The sequence below is a fragment of the Monodelphis domestica genome, chromosome 5 (assembly GCF_027887165.1).
Source record: "Monodelphis domestica isolate mMonDom1 chromosome 5, mMonDom1.pri, whole genome shotgun sequence".
NCBI lineage: Eukaryota > Metazoa > Chordata > Mammalia > Didelphimorphia > Didelphidae > Monodelphis > Monodelphis domestica.
Window position 1 is genome coordinate 154,360,967 of NC_077231.1, and position 25,950 is coordinate 154,386,916.

Below are 25,950 nucleotides of genomic sequence, written 5' to 3' on the forward strand. Positions count from 1 at the left end.
TAACTCTGTTGCATTAAATCATTTTAAGAGGGTATGTTTTTCCTAGATAATAATACATTAGCTTCATTTTAATGTTGGCTCACTGGCCATTGTGTCAGAGGTGGGAAAGATATTTCCTTTTTTAAAGAATGTATGAGCTAGATCCAAGACTAGCCCATAACCAGAGGTCACTTAAAGAAAATACTAGCCACCTCCAGTTCTCCATTAGCAACAACATATGTTCAACTGATATTTAAAGACCATGTGTACACTAATGCTTGCATTTATCTGTTGCCGGTGATACAAGAGCAGCTGTTCAGTCTCCAGCAGAAGAACCTAAAGCTCTGGATTTGGGGATGATCTCTTTTTAAGTACAAGGAACCTCATTTATATTGGACTAACGTTTGCAAGAACAAAGAAGGTATATTTTCTTGCAGTTATCAAAGGTTATAAATGTCAACAACATTCCTCAAATATGTTACTCAGGCCAACTACAAGAAGGTCTGTGATTTCAGAGGTGATGAAAAGGATACCATTTCAAATAGGTTGTACAAACCAAGTTTTATTTGCTCATTTTAGATATTTACTCCATGATGGATTTAGTGTTAGAATCTAATTCTCCATACTATGTTGTATGAACCATCACAACTATAGGCAATTATTCTCTGCATTTCAGCAAGTCCTGATGACTGTCTTTAAGAAGGTTAAATTAAGAACTTATAGAACAATTTAACTTTAGTCAGGTACTGTCGTAGTTCTCCAGATCTTTAAATATCCTATTTTGATACCCAGTGAAAAGAAATATTCAACCTGCCTTTCCCACCAAGCTGAACTACCCACCCTTACCACAAAGGTGATCTGTGTTTTCTCATCTCCAAAACTTTGCTCAGTTTATTTCCTGTATCTGAAATTTGCTTGTCTCTATCTCACTCTACTGCAATAAAGCTTATCCTTCAAGACAAAGATGAAATATATTTTTCATGAAGTCTTCAATTAAGTGATACAGTGGATAGAATGCTAGATTTGGATCTTGCCTCAGTACCTTATTAATTTCCCTGACTGATCAAGTCTTAGACATTTTTAGCATCAGATTTCTGATCTGTAAAATGGGAATCCTAACAAAGCTTTTATAAAAATCCAGTGGTATAAATTATGGAAAGTAATGCAATTTCTAAACCTTAAAATATTAGGTATTACTATTATTGTCTCCCCTAGCTAGAAACAATCTCTTTCCTCAGTGCTCTTTATACAATAATAAAATCCAATTCTTTTTTTCTTTGGTTTGTTTGTTGCTCCAACATGGCACAATGGGAGTCAGGAGGATGCAAGGTATGCTACTAGTAGCAATGCAACAAGCCAGGACACTTCTGAAGCACTTATGTAAAAGAATGCTGTCCACATTGAGATAAAAACTATGGGAGTAGAAATGTAAAAGTAAAGCATATTTTGACATCACTTATCACATGTATATATGGACATGGGATTTGAGGTTTAGCCTTTAAAAAATTGCTCTACAGTAAAAATGAATAATATGGAAATAGGTTATCAAGTAACAACATTTGTACAAGCCAGTGGAATTCTTTTTCTGCTCTGGGAGGGGTAAAGAGAAGAAGAGAGGGAAAGAAAGTGAATTGTGTACATGGAAAAATAATTAAATAAAAAAATAAATTAATTAAATTAATTTTTTTAAAAAGGAAGATGCAAGGTAAAACCCCACCTAGAAATTTCCCACCTTCTGTGACCGTAAACAAATTCCTTAACCCCAGCTGCCTCATCTACAGAATGTTGATAATGATAACAGCTATCCTGTGAAGTTGTGAAAATAAATTGAAATAACATGTACAGAACTGTTAAAAAATTTAGTTGTTATATCAATGTGAGCTATGATGTTGATGATGATGATTGATGATGATGATGATGATGATAAACTTCCTTTACTAAATTCCAAACTTTTTGAGGGCAGAGACAATTGATGTTTCTCCTCCAATCCCACTCAGTATATTTCTTAATGCTTTGCACAAAATCAGAGCTAAAAATAGAGAAACTCAACCAGGATTTTATCCTAAAGCACCAAAATTTTGAAGATATTCATAACAGTTGAATTCTTCTAGCAATCTAGAGATAACTGAGTGCACCACATAGTAATAACAATTAATTAGATAAGATAGGTTGATTCTAGCATTATCAATTCTCTTCTCTGCTATTTCCTTCCCTCCTCATTTTCCCATTCCAGAAGATTGTTTCCCTGCACTACTCTCTGGTCTCTTCTTGCTCCTTCCTTCATCTTGAAATATTTGCCCACTGTCTTCAAATGTTTCTTTTGGGAAATTTGCCCAAAGGATATTGTACACCAAAATCTATACACGACATACTTTTCAGACTGTTTTGGGGGCACATTTTGTGCCCCTTGGCATGGTTATCTAAATGATGATACCTTGCATATAATAGCCACATTATAAATACTTGAGTTTCTTAAGCAAGTTGGCAAAATTGAAGATGACTTTTGAATTATTAATTCTAAATTGTTCCAGAGTGTCATGCTCATTTTTATTTTGCTAAAATGTCTCTATCAGAAGATGCTTTAGATTTAAGAAGAAAATAATAGAGTAATATGGTGGTTGTTGAAATAAGAATAAAAGCTTTCATTAACCAAACACAGGAACAATAAAAACAAAAACAAAACAAAATAAATGTTTAAATAATTACAAAAAAGAGGAGTAAGAAATTTTAGAACTCTGCATTTAAAAAATTATAACTTCAATATTGAACTTGATCTAGGAAGCAAAATAAGAAAATCTGTCTTGATGTTAGATGATTGTCTAACAACAATGATTAAGTGAAAGAAAAGCATAAAGTTCAGTAAGAAAAAATGAATTCAGCTTTCCATATGAATATTTTTGAGGTCTTGATGTTACTTGAGTTTGTAGGATCTGAAGAAAATAAGTCATGTGTTAGAGATGGAAAGTTTCCGCATAGAATTGGAAGTTGATTATGCAAAGGAGTAGGACAATAAAGAACAAAAAAGAATACTTATCCAAAAAAAATCAGCATTTACTAGGAAGAAGAGAAAATGAGAAAGAAATCTCTGTCAAAACAAATAAAATTAAGTGAAAATGTCTTTAAATACATTAAAAGTAAGGCAAAAGTGAAGAGGGCATTTAGAGTTGGCAGGCTCCCTCCTGTGGTACTTCACTTGTCAAAAAGAAAAATAATCCGACCCACCAAAAAGGTCTTGTCATTGTACAATAGGTGAATGTTAACAGTCAGAGTTCAATATGAAAAAAACACACTCAAACAGTTGCTTAATTTAAACTGCAAATCTCTTGGGTCTATGGAACTCATCTGGAAATCTTTTGAGAAGTGAAGAGATTTCTCTCAAGAGATCTGGTAATCCTTCTTTTTTCCATACTGACAATACTGTGCATATTTCTTTTGTGGGATACAACAATACAGAACCAGGTTAATATGCGATGAGTGAAATAAAGAAAAGCAAGGGCAAAGGAAAATGAGGAAATGGGCTGAAAAGGAGAGAGCTGAAAAGGGGAGACATGAACCTTGGTAAAAGTTTACTAACATTTTCTTAGTAAGACCATTTCAAGGAATATTTGGCAAACAAATCAGTAAGTTTAACTTCAATATTTAGTTTCATCCGAAATGGGTTAATTAATTTCTATCTGTTGAGTGCATATGGTTATAGAACTTCCCACAGACCCTAAAATATCCTCATGCATGTGTAAGTAACTCCAAATTTTGGATTTAATTCAAATTCATCTGTCTTTCTGTGGTTTTGGGATAGAAAAATAAGACAGAGAATTCTCCATCACTGTTAATTAGAAATGGAATAAAATAGTATTTTTACATGATAATTTAAAGCAGTCTAAGTAAAATTTTGGGGGAAATAATGTTTTGGTAGAAAAATTCTTCAACATAAGAAAAATGAAGTGACAAAAGCTGAATGGTAACAAATATATTTTCATGTGGAGCTCCATGCTGTCAGCAAATTTTGTTCTTGCTTTCAGAGAACAACTAGATCATTTTTTGTGATTAGTCAATGGTGTTTTGGTACTTGTGTTTGGAGTGGGGGAAACCCTGGATTAAAATCCTAACTCTGTTATATATAGGCAATGTGATTATGAGCAAATTACATCTGAGCATCCTATCCGATGCAATTCTCTAACATTTCAAAGATGGAACTCTAGAGCAGAAGAAATTGCTATAACACTATGCTCCTTTGTTAATACAATCACAGTTCTGGACCTAATGGGCACACATGCATTGCATGAATGTGAATTTGTATCCATCCCTACTGTGTATACATTAATAATGATGATAATTGATTGTTGTCTTTTGTCCTCAAAGAGGACCAAAATGACATTGCTGGTCATTTATTTTGCTTCCTGCATAAGTTGCCTTTCCCGAGAAGCAGGGTTGCACAAAGCACCATTTTCTCTTCCTGAATGATTGAAGTCCAGCAGCAAGAAAAAAATAATGATGATGATGATGATGATAATAAATACACTTACAATTATACATAATGTGTCACATTATTTAATGATATATGATTAAATAATAATAATTGAAAATAATGCAAATAATAATATAGAGGGCATAATGTAAGAAATCCCTATAAAAGTCATATTTGCACATGTGACAGGCACACTGGACTGAAGAATAGGCAACGCAAATCTTGTTGATAGATTGTCCTGCAATGATCTTCATGTCATTTCCAATGGGCATGTTTTATCATTGAAATTATATGTCAAACACTGCAGAAACAGGAGCTCTTTTTAAATTATATACTTTATTCCCTCTTCTGCTTCCAGTGCAACACAGTCTTTTGAGGCCCTCATTTGCTTATAAACTCTCACTAAATCTCCTTAACACAGGGTAAAAATGAGTTTCAATTAATAAGTAAACATATGCCAAATATTCATTATAGATCAAGCATTGTGCCATGTGCTTGCATACGGAGACAAAAGTGAAAAGAAAATTTTACCTTCAAATAGCTTAAATTTAAGTTTAATTGGAGGCAGCGTGAACATAAAAAAGATACATATAGATTGTGATTGTATCCATTATTTCACTGAAAAAAGGGACTCACAAATGGGGAAGACTTAAGAGAGTCTCCTCAGATACTGAGAGGGTGACTGCGAAAGGCCACACGCAGTATGTGTCAGAGGAAAATCTGAGTCATTGTTGTTGTTTTTTTTCTGATTTTGAGGCCTATTTTATCCTAAACTATGCTAACTAATGTCCTCCTTTACTCTGTACAAGGTATATGTGGGCTAAATTAGGGAAAAGCTCTCCAGCTGTAAAGATCAGGGAAGTCTCTGTTCAAGAGGTGGGGCTAGAGCTGAATCTTGGAGCATCACCAGAGGTATGTCAGTTCTTTGCTTTAGGAACATTATTTTGGCAATGATAAGAAGAATTAGATTGGAAGAAACTTGCATTAGTGAGGTAATTTGGATGTTATTGCAATTATCTAGGTAGGACATAATAAGGAGCCTTCAGTGGTGGCAACACAAGTGGAGAAAATTATTTAAATTTATTGGCAGAGCCATTTCATTCATGTGACAAATCTCCTTGGGCAATAACATTTGTGTATTCTTTACCTGACAAGTATTGCCCTAAGTACTTTAAAAATATGATATAGGATTTGTGTTCACAAACTACAAACATTACCTTCTGTACAACAATGGTCAACATGCTACAGTGCTTATAATGAACTTTAGGCAGTAGACTATTTTGTTCCCAACCATTTATTTGGAGTAACTTCAGATACTCTGAGCTTCCCTAATAGTTCTTTTTTTTTTCTTCCAAGTAACCAATACCCTGAAAAATTATTTTAATATATTGTTTTCCTGCTGGAAACTGTATTACCTAATATTAACTACCCAGGTACAACAAAGAAAGTTATCACATTTTCCAAATTTCATATGCTGGCTTTGTTGCCAATTGTATAATAAGATAGTCAATAAACATGACAAATAGAATTAATTATTATTAAGAGAGATTTTTATCCAACTTATTTACCACTGAAAATCAATGAAATTCTCCGTTACTTTGAAAAATTTCAAGATGATTCTAATATATTTCCTTTTTAATGCCTTAATGACTTCTCTTTTCAATTACCATAGATATTCAGAATCAAATCATGATCCATAAGGTAGAAAAATGAAAACCAAGGAAATTATATTGCTATTTCTTTTTTTTTTATTTTAAAAATTATTTTATTTGGTCATTTCCAAACATTATTCACTGGAAACAAAGATCATTTTCTTTTCCTCCCCTCCCCCCTCCCACCACCTTTCCCTCTCCCATAGCCGACGCATGATTCCACTGGGTATCACATGTGTTCTTGACTCGAACCCATTTCCCTGTTGTTGGTATTTGCATTAGTGTTCATTTAGAGTCTCTCCTCAGTCCTATTACCTCCACCCCTGTAGTCAAGCAGTTACTTTTCATCGGTGTTTTTACTCCCACAGTTTATCCTCTGCTTGTGGATAGTATTTTTTAGATCCCTACAGATTGTTCAGGGACATTGCATTGACACTAATGGAGAAGTCCATCACCTTCAATTGTACCACAATGTATCAGTCTCTGTGTACAATGTTTTTTGGTTCTCCTCCTTTCCCTCTGCATCACTTCCTGGAGGTTGTTCCAGTCTCCGTGGAATTCCTCTACTTTATAATTCCTTTTAGCACAATAGTATTCCAAAACCAACATATACCACAATTTGTTCAGCCATTCCCCAATTGAAGGGCATCCCCTCATTTTCCAATTTTTGGCCACCACAAAGAGCGCAGCTATGAATATTCTTGCACAAGTCTTTTTCCTTACTATCTCTTTGGGGTACAAACCCAGCAGTGCTATGGCTGGATCAAAGGGCAGACAATCTTTTATTACCCTTTGAGCATAGTTCCAAATTGCCCTCCAGAATGGCTGGATCAATTCACAACTCCACCAGCAATGAATTAGTGTCCCCACTTTGCCACATCCCCTCCAGCATTCATTACTTTCCATAGGTATCATGTTAGCCAATCTGCTAGGTGTGAGGTGATACCTCAGAGTTGTTTTGATTTGCATCTCTCTGATTATAAGAGATGTAGAGCACTTTTTCATGTGCCTATTAATAGTTTTGATTTCTTTGGCTGAGAACTGCCTGTTCATGTCCCTTGCCCATTTATCAATTGGAGAATGGCTTGATTTTTTGTACAATTGATTTAGTTCTTTGTAAATTTGAGTAATTAAACCTTTGTCAGAGGTTTTTATGAAGATTGTTTCCCAATTTGTTGCTACCCTTCTGATTTTAGTTACATTGGTTTTGTTTGTACAAAAACTTTTTAATTTGATGTACTCCAGGTTATTTATTTTGCATTTTGTAACTCTTTCTAAGTCTTGCTTGGTTTTGAAGTCTTTCCCTTCCCAAAGGTCTGACATGTATGCTATTCTGTGTTTGCCTAATTTTCTTATAGTTTCCTTCTTTATGTTCAAGTCATTCACCCATTTTGAATTTATCTTGGTGTAGGGTGTGAGGTGTTGATCTAAACCTAATCTTTCTCACACTGTCCTCCAATTTTCCCAGCAGTTTTTATGAAATAGTGGATTTTTGTTCCCAAAGCTGGGATCTTTGGGTTTGTCATATACTGTCTTGCTGAGGTCACTTGCCCCAAGTCTATTCCACTGATCCTGCTTTCTGTCTCTTAGCCAGTACCAGATTGTTTTGGTGACCACTGCTTTATAATATAGTCTGAGATCTGGGACTGCAAGGCCCCCTTCCTTTGTATATTTTTTTTCATTATTTCCCTGGATATCCTTGATCTTTTGTTCTTCCAAATGAACTTTGTTATGGTTTTTTTCTAAATCAGTAAAAAAAAATTTTGGAAGTTCCATTGGTATGTCACTAAATAGATAGATGAGTTTGGGTAGGATGGTCATTTTTATTATATTGGCTTGTCCTACCCAAGCAGTTTATGTTCTTCCAATTGCTCAAATCTAGTTTTAGTTGTGTGGAAAGTGTTTTGTAGTTGTGTTCATATACTTCCTGTGTTTGTCTTAGGAGATAGATTCCTAAGTATTTTATTTTGTCTAAGGTAATTTTGAATGGGATTTCTCTTTCTAGTTCTTGCTGCTGAGCTGTGTTGGAATTATATAGAAATGCTGATGACTTATGTGGGTTTATTTTATATCCTGCAAGTTTGCTAAAGTTGTTGATTATTTCAATTAGCTAGGATTCTTTAAGTGGAACATCATGTCATCTGCAAAGAGCGATGATTTTGTCTCCTTCTTGCCTATTTTAATGCCTTCAATTTATTTTTCTTCTCTAATTGCTACTGCTAGTGTTTCTAATACAATGTCAAATAATAGAGGTGATAATGGGCATCCTTGTTTCACTCCTGATCTTAATGGGAATGGATTTAGTTTATCCCCATTGCAGATGATATTAGTTGATGGTTTTAGATATATACTGTTTATTATTTTTAGGAATGACCCTTCTATTACTATGCTTTCTAGTGTTTTTAGTAGGAATGGGTGTTGTATTTTATCAAAGGCTTTTTCTGCATCTATTTAGATAATCATGTGGTTCTTGTTTGTTTGCTTGTTGATGTGGTCAATTATGTGGATAGTTTTCCTCATATTGAACCAGCCCTGCATCCCTGGTATAAATCCTACTTGATCATGGTGGATGACCCTTCTGATCACTTGCTGGAGTCTTTTTGCTAGTATCCTATTTAAGATTTTTGCATCTATATTCATTAGGGAGATTGGTCTATAGTTTTCTTTCTCTGTTTTTCGCCTGCCTGGCTTTGGAATTAGTACCATGTTTGTGTCATAAAAGGAGTTTGGTAGAACTCCCTCTATGCTTATTATGTTAAATAGTTTTTATAGTATTCGAGTTACCTGTTCTTTGAATGTCTGATAGAATTCACTGATGAATCCTTCAGGCCCTGGGGATTTTTTCTTAGGAAGTTCTTTGATGGCCTGTTGGATTTCTTTTTCTGATATGGGATTATTTAAGAAAACTATTTCTTCTTCTGTTAGTCTAGGCAATTTATATTTTTGTAAATATTCATCCATATCACCTAGGTTGGTATATTTACTGCCATATAGTTGGGCAAAGTAGTTTTTAATGATTGCCTTAATTTCCTCTTCATTGGAGGTGAGATCCCCCTTTTCATCCTTGATGCTGTTAATTTGCCTTTCTTCTTTCCTTTTTTTAATTAGATTGATCAGTACTTTGTCTATTTTGTCTGTTTTTTCAAAGTATCAGATTCTAGTCTTGTTTATTAGCTCAATAGTTCTGTCACTTTCGATTTTATTAATTCCTCCCTTAATTTTTAGGATCTCTAGTTTGGTTTTCTTCTGGGGGTTTTTAATTTGTTCATTCTCAAGTTTTTTGATTTGCATTTCCAATTCCTTGATCTCTGTCTTCCCTAATTTGTTAATATATGCACTCATGGATATGAATTTTCCTCTAAGTCCTGCCTTGGCTGCATCGCTGTTGTCATTTTCCTCAACAAAATTATTAATTGTTTCTATGATTTCTTCTCTAACTAACTGATTTTGGAGTATCATATTATTTAATTTCCAATTAATTTTTTTATTTGGGTCTCCCTGTACTCTTATTGATCATTATTTTTATTGCCTTATGATCTGAAAAGGCTGCATTTATTATTTCTGCTTCACTGCATTTGTATGCCATGTTTCTGTGACCTAGTGTATGATCTATTTTTGTTAAAGTGCCATGTGGTGCTGAAAAGAAGGTATATTCCTTTTTGCCCCTATTTATTTTTCTCCATATGTCTATTAACTCTAATTTTTCTAAGATTTCATTCACCTCTTTTACCTCTTTCTTGTTTATTTTTTGGTTTGATTTATCTAAATTTGATAGTGGTTGGTTCAAGTCTCCCACTAATATGGTTTTCCTCTCTATTTCCTCCTTCAGTTCTCCTAGTTTCTCTATTAAAAATTTGGATGCTATACCATTTGGTGCATACATGTTGATTAGTGATATTTCCTCATCATCTAAAGTCCCTTTTGTCAAAATATAATTACCTTCCCTACCCTTTTGATCAGGTCTATTTTTGCTTTGGCTTTGTCAGATATCATGATGATAACTTCTGTCTTCTTTCTATCAATTGAGGCCCAAAAGGTCTTACTCCAACCTTTAATTCTAACCTTGTGAGTGTCAACCCGCCTCATATGTGTTTCTTGAAGACAACAAATGGTAGGGTTTGGGGTTCTAATCCAATCTGCTATTTGTCTCCATTTTATGGGTGAGTTCATCCCATTCACATTCAAAGTTATGATTGTCATTTGTGGATTCGCTGGCATTTTGATATCTTCCCCTAGTTCTGAGCTTTCTTGTTTAGCTATCTCCTTTTGAACCAGTGATTTACTTTAGGTCAATCCCCCTAGTCCCCTCCCTTGAGATGATTCCCTTTCTAGCCCCTCCCTTTTTTGCTCCCTTTTCCTCCACCTTCTCCTTCCCTCCCTTTTTATACTCCCTCCCTCCTCCCCCTCCTTAATTTTCCTTTCTTTCTTGCCCTATTGGATAAGATGGAATTCAGGATCCCACTGGATCTAGATGTTCTTCCCTCTCAGATTTGATTACACTCAGAGTAAGGTTTAAATAATTCCACTTCACGCTCTCCTCCTCTCCTTCTCATATGAGAGTTTTTCCCCTCCCCTTCCCATGTGTATCTTTATATGGGAAAGATTATTCTATTAAGTCCCCCCTATTTCTTGAAGTAAATCTTAGTGTTATCAATGGTTCCCCCCTCCCTTTTCCTTTCTTTGCTCCCACTTTCCCCAAATCTTCTTAATGCCCCAATCTTTCCCTATGCATGTTTCTTCAACTACTCTTATGATGCATACAATTTTTGAGAATTACACAAAACATTTTCCCCACATATTAATATATATAATTTGATGTAAATGTAGTCTTTATAGAAGAGAGTTTGACTTAATGAAAAAGATAAGATTTATCTCCTTTTCCCTTTCTTTCATATTTACCTTTTCATGTTTCTCTTACTTTCTGTGCTTGGATATCAAATTTTCCACTAAGTTCTGGTCTTTTCTTAGCAAATGCTTGGGAATCTTCTATTTTGTTGAATGCCCATACTTTCCCCTGGAAGTATATAGTCAGTTTTGCTTGGTAGTTGATTCTTGGTTGGAGACCCAGCTCTCTTGCCTTTCTAAATATCGTGTTCCATGCTTTGCGGTCTCTTAGTGTGTTAGCCGCTAAGTCATATGTCCACCTTATGGGAGCCCCCCATATCTGAAGCTCCTCTTCTTGGCTTCTTTTAGGATTTTCTCCTTTTCTTGGAAGCTCTTGAATTTGGCAATTATATTCCTAGGGGTTGTCTTTTGGGATTTAGTATAGAGGTTGTTCTATGAACCCTTTCTATTTCTATTTTGCCCCCTTGGTCCAGAACATGGGGGCAATTTTCTTTTATAATCTCCTGTAGAATAATATTGAGTTTATTGTTTATCTCTGGTTTTTCTGGGAGACTGATAGTTCTGAGGTTGCCTCTTCTTCCTCTGTTTTCCAAGTCTGTGACCTTTTCAGTGAGATATTTTATGTCTTCTTCTAATTCATTAATTTTTTGGCTTTGCTTTATTGATTCTTGCTGTTTTATGATCTCACTTTCTTCGAGTTGCTTAATTCTGGTCATTAGGGACTGGTTTTGCTTTTCAGCTTTGTCTGCCCTTCTATTGGATGATTTGAGCTTTTTTCCAATTGAGCAGTCGTATTTGTCAGACTGCTGATCTCTTTCTCCCATTTTTCTTTCCAGGTTTCCATCTTTTGGGTAAGTTCCAGTTTGAGATCTTCCAGAGCTTGTTGATAGTTTCCATTTTGGGAGGCATGTTCTGATTTCTTTTGGATTTTATCCTCATTCTCCTCTTTTCCTTGGGTACTTCCACCATAAAAGTTTTCAATAGTCACCTTTTTCCCTTTCTTCCTGGAGGCTTGATTTTGGGCCTTGTGAGCCATCCCTTTGGTGGTTTTATTCCCCTTTCCTTTTTGATCTGGGGTCTGGGTGATGTGGGCCAGTTTTCTGTGAATTTAGGTTGCCTCAGACTAATTCTTCCCCCTCTGAGGTTTCTTAGAGCTCTAGGCCCCTGATCACAGCCACACTGCCCAGGTGTTCAGCTCCACCCAGTTAATCAGGGAGTGGTCCACCCCTGGTGTTTAGCTCCGCCCAGATGTTCAGTGCAACCACCCTGAGTACAGCTCCCTGTGCCCCTTTGCTCCGAGCAGGATTCTCCCGTGTTTTTTCCTGGCAGTCCCCAGATTCCAAGGACCCTCGGAGTACCCCCCCAGACAGAGATGTTCCCCACTCACTAGCTGTCCCTATGAGTGCTCCAGTAGTTCACTCTGGTTTGGTGGAGGAGGTGGGGGGGGGGAAGGGTGGCTCAGTTCATGTTTCTGTGCAAGCTTTTCCTCCTTTTTATTATAGTGTGGAAATGTTCAAACCCCATGTACCTTCGCCTCTGTGGTGTACTGGGGAGTACTGGGGAATCCTTCTGTTCCTCCAAAGGTGATTTTTATGCTCCTTTGATGTAGTTTATTTTGTTCGGTGCCAGGGAGAGGAAGTGTGTGGCGTCTAGATTGCAGCCATGATTACCAGGAAGTGATATTTCTTTATATAAATGTAACACGATTTAGACACTATAGAAAATAATGGTCACATATAAATGAATTCTGTTATATCAAGCACTCTGTCAACCAAAATTATTCATCAAGATGCAAGGACATTTTTAGAAAAATACAATATTTATGAAATTCACTTCTCTCATCTGTAAAATAGAGATATTAACACTTGCCTTTCATACCTCAGAATTTGATTGTTGATAGAGATGATAGAGATAGAGAGACAAAAATTATATTGTAAGCTTTAATTCACCATACAGAAGTGGATTTTAGAAGTTCAAGGATCTGTCGATTTTTTTTTCAATGTGAGTAATTCTTCCATTTCTGCAGAAGAAAATCTCTCTTTTGAATGTTTGGCTGATATAACTAGCTACATATTATCAATATTTAACATGCTTTGGCTTGGATGTGAATAAAATATATTGAATTTAATATATGTTTATTCAACTGGTGGTGAATCAATTGTGCTGTGTTTTTTTTAAATATGGTTTTATTGACTAAATGAAAAAACTGTAAAACCATTGAGAGAAAATATTATCTTTGTTTTCACGGTTTTGATGAATTGTTTTGTAGCAAGAGATTAGATTTATTTCATGTGATTTCTAGAGAATAACATGTGAAAAATAATTTAGTAGGTATTTACTATGTGCGAAGTGCATAAAAAAAGTATTTTGTAGGTCATTGTATACAAAGGTTTGAGCTTTGTATGAAGGATACAAAAAGAAGCAAGACAGTCTCTGCTCTCCAGCGGCTCACATTCTAATAAAGGGAAGCAAGATTTATAAAAGGTTTCAGATGGCCCTAGATACATAGGCTCTTTAAGGGGCAGAGGTGAAGCAAATAGTTATTAATTGTCTTCAATGATATTTCCAAAGATTTAACAATATTTATTTCATTTTATGTCATTTGAGAGTGTGAAAGACATTTGTACCTCAGAATTTGGTTGTTGATAGAGATAAAGCACCAAAAATTCTATTGTAAGCTTTAATTCTCTATACAGAGGTGGATTTCAGCAGTTCAAGGATCTGTAGATTTTTTTTTTCAGTGTGAGCAATCCTTCCATTTCCCCAGAAGAAAATCTCTATTTTGAATGATTGGCTGATAAAACTTGTTACGTCTAATCAATATTTAACATGCTTCCACTTGGATGTGAATAAAATAAAAAGTCACATTTCCATAAGAATTGCTCCCCTGGGCCATGGTTGGAGGACCAAGCTGGAAACATGCTGGTAGTTTAAAGTCACTGTTATTCCTGGGGCTCCTAAACTGACCTGCTTTTTGGCAAGATAGTTATTCTGTAGTTAGTACTTGGTTGGTACAAGAATGGCCATCTCTTGCACAAGGTTCTCTTTACACATACAAGGCATGCTCTCCTTAAATGATATCTGTTGGGGCACCTCTTACTCTTAATTCTAGGTCCTTGGATGTCTCCACTTGGGTTTGTACATGTGTTTTCATATAATACATGTTTCCATGTTCATCCTGTTATGAAACAAGACATGTATTATTTACACTAGAGAAAAATTCATGTAGAAAATGAAGAATGGTATGTTAGTAGTGTTTCAGTTCGATTGGTATATGCCACTTTCTAAAGCTCTATCCAGGTGCCTTCATCTAGTCTGGTTTGCCTTATTTTCAGAATAGTACTTAGATGGCAATTAATTACATTAATGGGCATATTATTATTTCATTTCTAGGCTGAATGTTAGATTTCTTAACCTGGGAATATAAGGAGAGGACTCTGAATGGCACAATTTCATATAGCAATATACACTTAATAGTGGAACCACCTTCAGGTAGAAAATCTTCCCTTATATCCAGAGTTTGACATAAGAACTATATTTATTAGAATCCTAGAATGGGGGGATTATAAGGGAACTTGAAGGAGGTGGTGATGAGTAACACCACCTTTACCATCATCATCATCACTCATGTTTGCATGGTTTATTGCCCATAAAAAGTACTTAACAAATATTTTTTGGATTTAATTTTTTTGGGTATTTAAAGTCCAACCCATACCTAAAGAGGAATTTTATCTCTCATATATATTTGAAAATTGCTAATGCTTTCCTGCTGCAACAAAGTAGATACCAACTCCAAAAAGCCATTTTCAAAATGGCAGAGGGAAAGCCAAGGTTTAGAACTTCAAACCAAAATGGACAGCATAGGTCAAAGAACCTTCCCATTGTCTCTATGCAATCTTCCATTTGGGTAAGATGTGTTTCTGATCTGCTGAGGCATGCACCAAGGTTTTTGAATTGTTGTAAGATTACCAAAGTTTGCATTTTCTCTTTGACTTGAAGGTAGGAGAGACATTTATTTATAGGTAAGAAGGTTACATAGATTTCCTTGATTTATTTAGATAGCATTTCATACAGAGGAGAGAAGGGCCCTGACACAGGAAAAAGACAGAAATAGCATTTAGTTTGAGAAGAGAGAGTCTGAAAATATCGGGGAGGTATATCTACTCCTCCATAGTTTTCTTCTGGAGTTTATGTTTTCATGCATCATTATGACATTCACAGATGACATTTTATGGGCTTAGGTTTTCAAGTTTAGTTCTGGGGAGGTTTATTGCCTTATCTTGGTCAAGATGATGCATTACCTAATTGAATGAGCCCTAGAGTTGGAACCAGATCTTGGCTTGACCCCTACTTATGGATTGTCTGTTCTGAGATAAGTCACTTCACTTCTCAGAGATGGTTTTCTCATATCTAAAATGAGACATTATAATAATTGACTGCATACTGCACATAGTTTTTGAGAAGTGAATACTTTTGTAGACTGAAAACACTATATTCATTGAATCAATTTATCCAAACAAGTCAGATTCTCACTTAACCTCAGTTTTCTTATCTACTTAATGGGAAAAATCAATGCTTGTACTGTATATCTAATATGTTGTGAATAAATAATTTTGTAAATTTTAAAGTACTCTATAAATGAGAATTATTTATCATTGCTTGAAATTGTGGTAAACATTATTGGAGAGGCAATGGGACTTTTATTATGTTATATAGTTAAAAGACACATCAAATTCTTTAATCATATTTCCATCAAAAACTCCTTTTTCCCCTACATGTTTTTTTTCAAAGAGTTGTAGAAATTGGAGACCATATAGTAAAAGATTCAATGAGCAATGCATGAGTATTAGAACTTAAGAATGCTAAAAGAAATGGGTAGAATGGATAGGATTTATGGAAAAAGTAGAACTGAGAAAAACAAGTGGAAATGACAAAACCAGTAGTTCACATATGGAAGTCTAATTTCAAGAACTTCAATCTGTTCATTTCATGCTTCTTGTATGTACAAGTTCTTCCTAAGTGGGGATATTGGTCTGGAGGCTTTCATTGGCCAGTCATGTGCTATCAGACTGCTGTAGTCAAAGTTATCATTTCCTGTAGCTTCTCCAGTGAACTATAATACAAGCTAGCATGTTCCATACTAAGAACATGTTCTACATTTTTTAGAAGACTTATAACCTTTCCAAAACGGAACAGTTAAAATATGTAATGAAGTAACATTATGAGTTATGCAATAAAGGTTATGCATCGGTAAAGACCACTTACAGGTTTCTCTATTCCAAACTATTTATCAATCATTTGATATGAAGTTTCCTTCCAACACTTTTTAAAAATGCATATGATATAACAAAAGTCTCTTGAAATTTGGTCCAAAAAAAATGACTGAGAATAAAGAAAGGAGGAGAGAGATGACAGCTTGTGGTGAACAAATGATAACAAAATCCAATGTCACACCTGCTGTTTCATATCTTTATCAAAATGATATTGAAATTAGACCAAATTTGGAAGTATGTAAGTTAAAATGATAGTCTGACTTTCTTTATTATTTATTTTAAAAAGCTGAACTTTATAAACACCAGGAGATATGTTAGATTGAAGGATTACAGTATATATAATCTTTACTAAAGGAAACAGAGCCAGGTTAAACTGAAGTTCTTTATTTTTTTCCATGTATTTTCCAAGAAAAATGCAGACTTAAGTCTTAGGGGCTCTTCTTATTCTCATTGATTCTTACACAAAATCCTTTAACGGCTAAAAGTAGTTTAAGTATAATTTTAAATTCTTTAATTTTATATAATGTGGAACCTATAGATTAAAAAGAGCTTTGTCACCTAATGGATGTGGGCCAGGAAAACAAATAGATTTGGGGTGTTTTTGTTTTTGTTTTTCCCTCATGTAGATATATAGATATTATGTCATAAAATTGCAAAAGTGATATTTCCACTGGCAGATTTTCTGTACTTTCTCAGTAGACAATGGAATTTGATCTTGAATTATATAACTTAGAGCTGATCCCTGATAACTAAAAGAATTCTAACTTCTGTGGGTTTAATTTTTTTTTCAGAAAGTAACTTCACACTCTAATATTGATACCCTGGTGAGTATCTTTTCAGTCCTGTTAAATTTCACATAAGATTAAATTATAAAAGTTTCCATGGAGCATAGGACATAGATGTGAGTGACAAACCACTCTGAAATAACAAACCTTGTTAAGAATACATAATTTAAGCAAAATAAATAGTATTAGAGACTTTGATCATGATATGAATTTTTGCATTTTCCTTCTAGTTATTCTCATTTCTGGAGTGGTTTGTGGTTTTTGTTTTTCCCAGTTCATTTTATAGAAGAGGAAACTGAGGAAAACAGAGGTAAATAACTTACTCAGGACACACAGCTAGTAAGTATTTGAGGCCTTAACTCAGGAAGATGACTTCTTGATTCAAAGTCTGACATTTTCTCCACTGTGCCACCTACCTGCTTTATTTCTCTAATTAGGAATAAATATGACTCTTCTTAATTAATTCAAACATGTCCTTTTTTCTACATCATATTAACTATATATAATATCTGTCTAAAGTTGTTGGAGTTGTGACCTGATCCAATTATTCTGGAGGGCAATTTGTAACTATGGCCAAGGGGTTATAAAGTTGTGTTTATCTTTTGATCCTGTAATAGAACTTCTAGAGCTATATCCCAAAGAAATTTAAAAAGGAAGGAAGGGCATTCTTGTATAAAAATACTTATAGCAACTCTTTTTGTGGTGGCAAAGAATAAAAAACTGACAGGATGTCCATTATTCGGGGAATGTCTAAAATTGTGGTATACAATGAGGATGGAATACTATTGTGCTATAAGAAATGATGAGCATGATGATTTCAGGAAAAAACAAACAAACTGGAAAGACCTTCATGAACTGATGCAGAGTGAAATAAGCAGAACCAGAAAATTGTACACAGTTACAGCAATATTTGGCAATGATCAGCTGTGAAAGACAGTTATACCCAGCAATACAATGATCCAGGATGGTTCTGAAGGACTTACTACAAGGAATGCAATCCACCTCCAGAGAAAGAATTGCTTGGGCTAAGAATGCAGCCCCAAATACATTCCTTTTCGCTTTAGCTTATTTTTTTTTGGGGGGGGGTTATTTTATATGAGTATGCTCTTATAACAGTGACCAATATGAAAGTATGTTTTGAATGATAATACATGTATAACCCTGATCAGATTGCTTATTATTTCAAGGAAGGGGGGAGAAAGAAGGGAGAGAGATGATTTGAATAGTATAAATTTGGATAATACATGCTGAAAATTGTTCATTGAGAAACTAAAATATTAAATAAAAGTTGGAAAAACATTAGAAAAAAAGAAAAATGATTTAATATAATAAATGACTGCCATGCCAGACCTTCCCCCCAAACAACTCTACCTAACTAAATTGAATATATTTAAATATTCAATTAGGGATATTATTTAAATAGCATATGTACACTTTGGTTTCATCAAAAGGGTGCATTTTATCTATTATATATGAACAAAATAACCATTTAATTTCCAAAGCAAAAGAACCATGAACAATGCTGAAAAATTACTTTATATTATTTAGGATCATATAATGATATTGTGTAGTCATTTCAGTCATACCTGACTATTCACAAAACCATTTGGAGTTTTCTTGGCAAACATACAGGAGTGGTTTGCCATTTTCTTCTCCAACTCATTTTACAGAAGGGGAAATTGAGGCAGACAGGATTAAGTGAATAGTCCAAGGTCTGAGTGTCTGAGTAAGTGTCTGAGGTCCTCCTGACTCCATTCCTAGTGCTGTATGCACTGCCTTTTGGCAGATATTAAGAACTTAATAAATGCTTGCTTTACTTGATTTAAATGATTTGGCTTCACTATTCTATCCATATTACTGAGTATAACAAGACAGCTTTCTATTATTACCGTCCTTTACTTTAGGTCAAAGCACTATCATAGACAATCCCAATTATTATAGCATGCTAACAAGAAAGGCGCTCCTTATGCTATCCAGGAGAAACCTGAGCAATGATTCTGTCTTGCATTTTCCCCCCAAAGTGAGCCAAAATACCTATGTCTTGCTGAACACTTAAACTCAAAAATTCTATATGGGGGCTAGATTTAAGCACTGCTTAGACAGGGGAGCCCCCAACAAATACTGAAGGGGCAAGGGATACATTGGATGCTTTTCAACATGATGTAGGTGACAAGAAGAAATAATAACACATCCACAGATAGAACCAAAACACAGAGCCATTCTTATAACCAGAATGTCAAATTGATAGGTATAATCTTTATCTGTGTATAAATAGAGAGAGCTGTTGGGGGGGCCCCAGGCTTGGCTTAGTGATCTAAGCACCCAAATTAGAGTGCCCAGACTGCCTGGAGCCATAGCTTTAAATCCTGTCAACCCAACCCTTCCTCTTCCTGAAGCAGATACCAGGAGTTTCATGTAGTGTCTTCTGGGTGTGTGGTGAGGGTTAGACAGGGTGGGGAATTCTTTCAAATGACACCTTCAAAGTCAGGCGCTAACTGTACTTGGGAGACTTTAGTGATTCTTTTGCCTCTTTTCCTTCTAAAATGCAACTTTGATTTTAGCCACAGTTCTGGGAATTAGACCAAAAGTGTGGGTGGCCCCACACCCACCTGATCCCTTTAGGGTGTTCAGGCAAGTTATAACATTTTCATTCCTTTTGTTGATATTGGAGAGATGTAAAAGGGAAAGCTAACTTTATATGCAAACTTTGGAGAGATCCACTTTGATAGCAAAAATGGTTGATCCACTTTAAGCCCTGGTTTATGGATTGAAAAGAAAGGAAGCAATACAGGGATGAAATCTACTCTAAACCACCTGGACTGATGAGAAAGCAAAAGGTGGAAGAAATGCAAGAGTTATCACACTCTGGGGGACTTTAATCACCCAGACATATGCTGGGTAAGGAATACAGCTAGGCACAGCTCATTAAAGGTACTCCTTGGTTACATGTTTGACAATTTAATGGTCCAGAAAGCATTTTTTAAATGAATTTAACCAAAGAAAAATGCATCTTGATTTTATGGAGAAGCATACATTGAGAACCTGAAAATAAGAGGATCACAATTTTAGAACTGACAAGGACCTTCAAGACCATCTAGTCTAACCTTAACATTTTGCAGATCACAGGAGGAACCAAAGTTATGCAGTTTAGGTACTTAGTCATACAGTTAAGACACTGCTAGAAGCAGAATATTAAACTGGGTCCTCTGACTTAAAGCTGGTATAAATTTCCACAGAACCACAAAATCTTTTAAAGAGTGACAAGCCTTATAGACAGAATGAAAACTAAAACGGAGGTGTCAGGGCTCTCTCAAGCACTAAGAAGAATGAGCAGCAATCTAAAATCAATTGTCATCAAAGATTAGAAGTCTGAGCAGCTAAAAATGACCATGTTATTATAGCAATATTCTTCAGGTGAATTGAGCTCTTCCATCAATCACCAAGTACTTATTTTCAGTCTGATGTTATTAACACTGTGCTAGGGACTGGGGATACAAAGACAAAAAGCAAAATATCCCTGTCCCCCAGGAGTTTGCATTCTATCTGAGGTGACAAAAGACACACATAACAATATAGTTGGAGGGTTTTTTTTTTTGTGATTTTTGTGATTTTTGTTGTTATTGTTGTTTTTGTCCTTAAGTTTTTTGACTCTTAAGGTTTTTGACTCTTCATGACCCCATGTGGAGTTTTCTTGGCCAAGATACTAGAATAGTTTGCCATTTCCTTCTCCAGCTCATTTTACAGATGTGGAAACTGAGGCAAATAGAAGTGAATGAGTTGTCCAAGGTCACACAGCCAGTAAGCATCTGAGACCAGAATTGAACTCATCAAGATAAGTCTTTCTGACTCCAGGCTTGTGATGCCCATTGAGCAATTCAGCTGTTTTATAACAGTAACTTTTCTTTCTATGGAGTGTTTTTTTTTTTCCTAAGCACTTTATATATACTATATCACTTAAGCTTTCTAACAAATCCTGGGAAGAAGACACTATTATTTCCCCATTTTTTCTGATAAGTAAACTTGGACTGAAGAAAGGTTAGGTGATTTGTCATAGGTCACATGACTAAGAAGTATATGACAAAAAGTTTGATTGAGTCCTAAATAATGCTATTGTCCTACATATAAAGGGATACAAAATATGTGTGAAATAAAGTACAAAGTAATGGGACATTGAGAAAAAGGAAAGGCCTTGTGTAGAAGTTAGCACTTTTAGATACATTTTGAATTAAACTATGGATTTTAATCAAGACATACTGGATAAAGGTGAAAAAAAAAGGCTGAGTACTATTTTTAAGAAATAACAAGTCCTATTTATCTAAAAAAGTTGTTAATGGAATGAATGTAACAAATATGGAATTATGTTAATGGTAAAATGTAGGGTTGAGATTAAATATATATTTTTAGTATTCACCAGAGATTTAAATTCTAAATCCCAATGAAATACTCAAGTCAGAATGGAATTTTATGGGGGTTTATTTACAATAGAAGGAAGAAATTAAGAATGAGGGAGATAGAAGTAAAAGGGAAGATATAATCTGGCTTTGTCTTAGCCAGGGGTAGTTCAGAGGCCTCAGCCTTCCCAGAAGATTAAATCTAGCTCAGCTTTCAGCCACAAGGCCTCCTCCAAGATGAGGGGCCTCCTTAGAGGCTAGTGCCTCCAGAAAGAGCCAAGGAAAAATGGAGTCAACCTTAACATTCACCACGTGGTCATCTCTGAGGAACAGTCTGAGGTCCCACGCTCCAGGCCTCCAAGCCAAGTTCCACTACCAAAGTCCAAAGTCCCTCAAAGGAAGTGATGAGACATATAATGGAGTTCTTTACATCATGTTCTGTGTCTCACATGTACCAATGGTGGCTTAAACTTGGCTTTCGACAGCCCAGGGTGTCAGTCAGTTGTTTCTGATTTGTCACTTGCTAACACATGTAGGTCATAGACCTACCTCCCCCACACTTAAATCCTTAAATGGGGATGTATACATTCCTGGTTGCTAAAATTCTAAAAACTAAGCAGGGTAGAGTAAATCTAAAATTCACAATTATATGTTAAGACCATGTTGTGAAGGGCTTTAAAAGCTAAAAAGAGGAGTTGACCTTTTATTGTTGGAAGCAATAGAGAGCCAATGGAGGCTATGAAGCAAGATGAAATCTAGGTTTTAAAACCATCACTTTGGCAACTCTATGAAGCATGCTTTAGAGGGGGAAATGGCTTGAGAAAGATAGATGGATTAAAAGACTTTTATAATTATCCAAGCTATAAGTAATGAGGACCTATAGTGGTTGGCATGTTCACAGGGAAAGAAGCAGATGAGGGGCATGTTGCTATATGCAACCATAAAAATGTGGTTGCCAAAACTGTGAATGTTAAAAACTGTAAATGCCAAAACTGTGAAGGTTTTGACCAAACTGATAAAGATAAATTTTAGTGTTTTGACTTAAAATCTAAATAAGTGGTTGCCATGGGAAATTCCCAAATATGAAAATACCCAAGTCAGCTAGGATTTATGGAGATTTTTTAATTAATATAAATGAAGGAATTAAGGGAAGGAGAGGGAGAGAGAGAGAGAGAGAGAGAGAGAGAGAGAGAGAGAGAGAGAGAGAGAGAGAGAATAGCCAAGCAGTAGAAAAGGGCTTAAGCTAGGCTTGAGCCTAAGGGAGAGCGAGTCAGTCTTTATCACTCACCACAAGATCATCTCCAAGCAAGCTCCAATCTTTACTTCAACTCCGAACTCCAACTCTGAACTCCAATTAACTCCAACTACTGACTTCCAATCCAAAAAAACTCACCCCAACTCAATAAGTCCCTTCCTTTAAAGAAATTTTCTCTTCTGTCACCTCCTCTAAATTTTCATGTCTAACTTTCACAGTAGACACTTTTTCATAGGACTGCCCATTCTTAGTGCTCATCTTCTTTTGTTCTTACCTTCTCTATTCAAGGATCAGCTAAAGTCAAACTTGAAGTAGGCTGGCATTACACCAAAGCAACTAGAACTCCCTGCCTCTGTCAGAAGCAGCTGGCGAACCCACATTAACCATGCCACCAACACCTTTGAAGATGAACAACATCGACATCTTGCCGCTGCGCATGAACGCCGACACCAGGCCACAGCTGTACCTCCTGTAACAACTGGCATCCCATGCCCCATGTGCCACAAACTCTGTGCCTCAGTCTTTGGACTTCAAAGCCACATGAGGGTACATCAATAGATGATAATGCACAAAGACAGTAGTCATTCTCGGTCACCGAGAGACTACCACTCTCTAGTTAGAATAAATCTCCTGAGTACTTCACACTTCTTTTGTTAAGCTTCCCTTTTGTAAGTTGCTTGACCTTTTAGGTACTAATTTAACCTTTATAGGTACTGAGCACCTTTTTGTATTAGATCTAAAAATAGACCTACCTTAAGGCTTTAGCTTCACTATAAGTATGAGTTAGGGACTTTTCATTGTTCAATCAGGAGTTTTCAACTTTATCTTTCCCTAAGGCACTGTCTGAGTAGGGTGGAGTAATTTTAAAAGTCCTCAATACATTCCTGACCAAGTACCTCCATTTTTAATACTGGGGAATAGCTTAATCAAATCTTCTGAAGTAGAGTCTGAGCAGTTTTAAGATTCACATGTATAATATTAAAGTTGTTTGTGAATATATTCTAGAGTAAATTCCAGGACCCACAAGAGCCTTCAGAACCCAGACTTATTGCTTTTTGGTCTTTTGACTTCAACAAGCCTGGTTATGAGGGGGATGTCCTTAAGGATGATGTGGCTGGTGGTAGTCTTCCCAAAGGAGTATTAAAGGTAGGGTTAAAGGTAGGGTTAAAGGTTGGATGTCAGGTCTGGCATTGTTTCTGAATATAGTGAAGGGAAACTCATGGGTAAGCCAATCTTTTCCAAAGTTTTATCACTTTTTGCCGAGCATAATGATCCACAGTATATAGCTCCTGGAGGCCTTATTGGGGTTGGAATAAAAATTGATCCAAATTTGTGCTGAGCTGAAAGAATGGTGGGATGGGTCCTTGTTGCAGTTGGAGCATTGCCTGAAATCTTCACAGAACTGGAAATATCCTATTTCTTGCTTTGAAGATTTTTAGGAGAGTGTACTGAAGGTGACAAAAAAGTAGCAAAAGTACAAAAATTGTTGAAGAATGAAGTGCTCATGGTGGATGTAGGATCCTTGTCTCCTGGAGGAAGAGTCAGTGCAGTAAAGGCTGATTTAGGCAGGATTGTTCTTACTAATCCTGTCTGCACAGAACTAGGAGAAAAAAAAATGCCCTTCCTTGAAGAGTTGAGAAACATTGGCATTTGATTGTCTGAGGTCAGATAAGAAGAGGAGTGAAGATCCAGCCAACTGTAGATGATGATTAAAGAATGCCTAACTTTGACTGAAGAGAAAGATTCCATTTAAATCTAGGGGTATATTTTCAGAGTAATAATTGGGAATTGATTTTTTAGCTCATTACATTTAGTAAATGCTGGTTAGTTTTCTCATTCTTGTGATGAAAATTTCATCTCTGGTATTAAAATACTAGTTAGTATCTGTAATATGTGTAAACATTGGCATAATGGTGGATTTGTTCCATATTTTAGCAGAAATTAATCAATCTCATACCACATTTCTAATTTATATATCAGTGCAGGTTTGAAATTAAGATATGTTTACAACATTCAAAATAGCCTTATTATCATACATTTAACAAAACTGTTTGAAACAAATTTTTTCTTATTTCTTCATTGTTCCTTTGAATAGCCCAGGTCTCAAAAATTGTTTCAACAGGAAAATGTTTAAAAGAAATAAAACTTATTTTGAAGACCACCAAAAATAAACAAACAAATAAACAAACAAACTAATAAATAAATGAAATGATAAGTTGCAGAGTAGTTGCCAATCTGCTTTGGCATGAGATTTCATTTAAAAGGTAAGCTAAATAGAGTAATTAGAAAGCAAGTTGCCCACTTTTTCAGGTGTTCAGCTGTGTTTTACTCTTTGTGTTCCCAAGGACCATGCTGTCCATAGAGGTTTCTTGGAAAAGATAATAGAGTCTATTGTTATTTCCTTCTCTAGAGGGTTAAGGCACACAGTGATTAAGTGACTTGCCCAAATGTCTCATATCATAAGCGTCCAAGGCTTGACTTAAACTTAGGTCTTCCTGCTTCTAACTCCAGTCCTCTAGATGGTTCCTAAGCAAACAGGTTATGTGAATTACCTAAGGTCACACAGCTAGTAAATGTCTGAGTTCAAATTTAAACCCAGTTCTTCATCATTTTAAATTCAACACTGTATCCACGGAGTCACCTAGTTTCCCCTATAGCTGATTACACTATGCAATTACAGAATTGTATTATTTTGCATAATAGACAATAAAGAAAAAAATCCTGATAAAATATATTTTAACTGAACAAAAGCAAAACACTATAAGGAATAATCAGAAACTACACATGAGAGATATAGAATTGGTGTCCGGAATGAATGAAAGAGCATTAAAACACTTACTGTGTACAAGACAGTATGCTAAGTAGAGCTGTAGAAATAAAAGGGGAAAAACAGAAACAAAAACAAAACAAAATAAGAGGATGGTTTCTCCCAGGGAACTTACATTCCAATGGGGAGACAATAGCTCTAAGACATTTCATCTGTAAGAAAGACAGAGGAAGTCTGGTGGTCCTATTATAACAATGTTGAGGCAGATGACAATATACCTTCTAATATAATTTTTATTGATAATGCCATAATCTTTGACTGGTGGTGAATTGCTTTACAATGAAGTGAAATTTGGTGACCAGGGCTTTATTTTCCAGGTCTTCGATGACTGTGGCTATTGCTAAGGCAGAGGTTTGCAGCTGATATTTATTGCTTATTTGGTCCTTAGAAATGGTGGTAGAATTTGAATTCTCCAAGTCCATGCTGCTTCCTGTCTGTCCCTCAGGATGCCTTATTGTTTTGTGTGGTCTGGCTTCTC

At 35.5% G+C, this 25,950-nt stretch overlaps 1 pseudogene; it reads left to right on the forward strand.

Moving 5' to 3' along the window:
• Positions 1-23,613: 23,613 nt before the first annotated feature.
• Positions 23,614-24,358, forward strand: LOC100618844 (eukaryotic translation initiation factor 2 subunit 3-like; annotated as a pseudogene).
• The last annotated feature ends 1,592 nt before the right edge of the window (positions 24,359-25,950 follow it).